The following is a 3,432-nucleotide window of genomic DNA, read 5'->3' on the forward strand; positions in this document are numbered from 1 at the left end:
ATGTGAGAAGTAGAAAGTACAGGTATTTGAGTTCAACATGTAAAAAGTGGAAAGTACAGGTATTTGTGTTCAACATGTAAGAAGTAGAAAGTACAGGTATTTGGGTTCAACATGTAAGAAGTAGATAGTACAGGTATTTGGGTTCAACATGTAAGAAGTCAAAGTTAAAAGTCGTCAGAAAAATAAGTGGTGGAGTAAAGTACTGATACCAGAAAAATAACTTAAGTACAGTAGCAGAGTATTTGTACTCCACTACTTCCCACCTCTGATCTGCTGGTGACCCCCCGGGGAGAGTGAAGCAGTCGATCCCCCACCAACCTAATCACTCCCACTAAAAAATGGTTCTCATTTGTTATTCACATGCCCTTAAGGACCCAATGGATCCACAGCCTCTCTGTAACTCCTACAGGACTGTGAAATGAGCGTCTGTTTGAGAGACCTTGTTTCTTCTTTTGATCATACATTTCTCTACTTTTAAAAATAAAAAAAGTGCTTCAAGAATCAAACATCAGGGTCGGAAGAAGTACTCAGATCGTTTAACTTAAGTAAAAGTAAAATGTATGTGTTCTTAAAATACTCCATTACCAGGGTTTGGAGGGTTACTTTAAAAATGTAATATGTTTACAATTATTTTAATTAATCTGAGTATCCAAATCTAAAAGTAATGTAACCTGAATACTTTACCTTACCTTTGGATTAGCTCAATGTCAAAAGCAATACAAATGAAAACAAGAGATAAATATCAAGAGGATATTTTATACTTAAGTTTGGCTCGGCACGCTTAAACCGTGCTACGGCTACGCGCTGCAGTGGAAAAATAAATGTACTGAGTTACTTTCCTCCACTGTCAAACACACTTTTCTGTGACCTTGCGTGGTGAGTTTCGTTGAGTGTCTCTTTGATAAATGTCAGAGGTCCACAGCTGTCTCACCATGTGTTGTTGTTTACTTGTGTTTGATGGATATGACGCTGTAGTCCTTGTGACAAACAGACACCCTCAGGCCCCTGTTCTGATGTCAGCAGCTAAGACAAAGCCTCGATGACGAACACATGACGAAGGCTGGAGAACAACGTCAGACGTGATTTGTAACGTAAGAAACATGAAGGAGATCGTTGTGTACTTACAGGAGAAACCGCGGCCTCGTGTGCTTTTTCTGATGTAGGGAAAAACAGCTGAGAAGAAAAAAGCTCATTGAGGTCATAGTCGAGGCCTGAAGTCACGAATGATTCAGAGTCAAGTGTTTGTCTGAGAGACTTACAGTAAGTCCTCTGTTCAATTCACAAAATAAAGCAAAATGTTTCAGAATCAGACAGCCAAAGGACATTCGGTAATGTCCTTGTAACACGAAAAACAAAAACAAATACATCATCATTGACTCTAATGGAGTTAAGCTCAAACAAATCCTGACTCTCATTTCCCTTAGAACACATTTGCCATTTTAAATTAACGGTATAAATACAGTTTTAGGAGACGGGGTGCCCTCATGGAGTAATTAAACGTATTATGTCAACAAATTTCACTTAACTGTATTAGGTTACTTGAAAGCAAAAGTTGAACGAACTATTTTTTTATTTCAACTCAATATTATTGCTTTCAACTAACCTAATACAGTTATGTGAACACTTTTGACATTTAATCGAAGTCAACGTTTCAGTTTTTTCAGTATTCAGTCTTTGTCAAAACACTGTTGTTATTTGTTTTCTATGTACACCTACAATGTTAGTGTCAACGCATCAACATGTGATGATGCATGGTCTGTTTGCCACTGCCCTTTTCAACAAAACCTTTACAGAAAACCTGCAGGTCCCCAGATCTGCGCCTCCCTCCTGCTCTGTTTTCATGCCCGGTGTGTATTAAGGTCTTCACATGAAACGCCATGTGCGCTGCCCTTTGATGTAGGGAGGCAAACGTTGGTGAATACTTAGATCCCGTGTCCAAGAAGCATCTTTTTTCAGGCATGAAGTGAGCCGGAGAGGTGCTCTTCCCAGCGTTTCATAAAACATTTTTAACTTCTTAAATGTTTCTTTGACAACAATTGATTCAAATGTGCTTTTTTGTATTTGTTATCATAGTTTCTGTCTGGCAGACCTGGCAAAGAAAAGAAGGTTTATCCCTTATCGGTTGCTATGCCAACATCACCCATTTTATACCAGAGACACTTTAATAACAGCGTTGTGATGCCAAACAGCGTCAATTCAGACTGACACACATTCACTTAAGGGGAATAGGGGATATGTATCAGCTGCTTGTGTGACAGTCAGACAGTGAATACTTTAGAGAGGCCGCTCTAAAGTATTAGCTAACCTGGAGCTAACGGCAGTGGTTCTCAAACTTTTTCTGTCAGGCCCCCCCTTTGGAGAAAAAAAAAAGTCGGGCCCCCCCAACACAAATAGTCAGGCTCAGTGGCNAAGACAACAAAAACACATTCCTTCTTTCCCACAGAAACCAGCCAGGGTCCTTTTTGTGGTCTGAATCTTGAGTATCTTAAGCTAGCGCTAGCCTAACTGTGTTTCTCATGTTTGCTGCTTGTTAAATGTGAGTTAGTATTTCCTGCCCGTATGCATGACTTAGTATAGCGAATAATTTCACTTTAACCTAGTTTAATTGTTGTTATAGTGTCTAGTTCAGTCTGCACATTTTTTAAATAAGGTAGCAAATACATTCAAGTTACTATGTAGGAAATTGTGAAAAGGTTACCAATACAAATATGCTCCGTCAGAATAAAAATCATCCATTTTTTTTCTCCCTTTTTTCATTTTTATTTTTTTCAAGGTGTGAATATATCTCTACTACCACTACTACTTTTTTATCAATGAGCTGGAAGTTCTTTGCCGCTTCACTTTAAGATTTAACATTGAAGGATGGGCTGTGTATAAGCCTGAAACAAGCAGCCGTTTCAGGGTCAAAGGCTATCAGGAACGTTAAAAGAGAAATGTGTCAGGACGGGGTCTCTCCGTGCAGCCCTGCCTGGGTTTATCTCTCACTCTCATGTGTAGAACAGGGATTACCAAATTAGGACAAATGCTGTCTTGTCTCACTGAAACACTCCTCGTAATGTGCGGTTTTCTTTCTGTTAGTCTACATGGTTAAGTGTGAGTTTGCTGCCAGGCAAAGGCAATAATCTAGTCAAGTAGCATCTCAGCATTTGTTGTTTAAAAAAAATGCTGTGCTCACTCAAGCACACTCACACACCATCGTATAGGACAGGATAAATAAATAGTTTGACGTAATTATAAAACTGTTTGCTAGTAATAATTAGTTTGTAAGCAGCCTTCTTTCTTAGTGTTCTCTTATCTTAATTCTCACACACACACACACACACACACACACACACACACACACACACACACACACACACACACACACACACACACACACACACACACACACTCTCCTCCTCTACTTCTTCTTTACTTACTTACTTCGTTCGT

This window comes from Notothenia coriiceps, unplaced genomic scaffold (genome assembly GCF_000735185.1).
Source record: "Notothenia coriiceps isolate Sejong01 unplaced genomic scaffold, NC01 NC01_scaffold00000339, whole genome shotgun sequence".
Classification (NCBI taxonomy): Eukaryota; Metazoa; Chordata; class Actinopteri; order Perciformes; family Nototheniidae; genus Notothenia; species Notothenia coriiceps.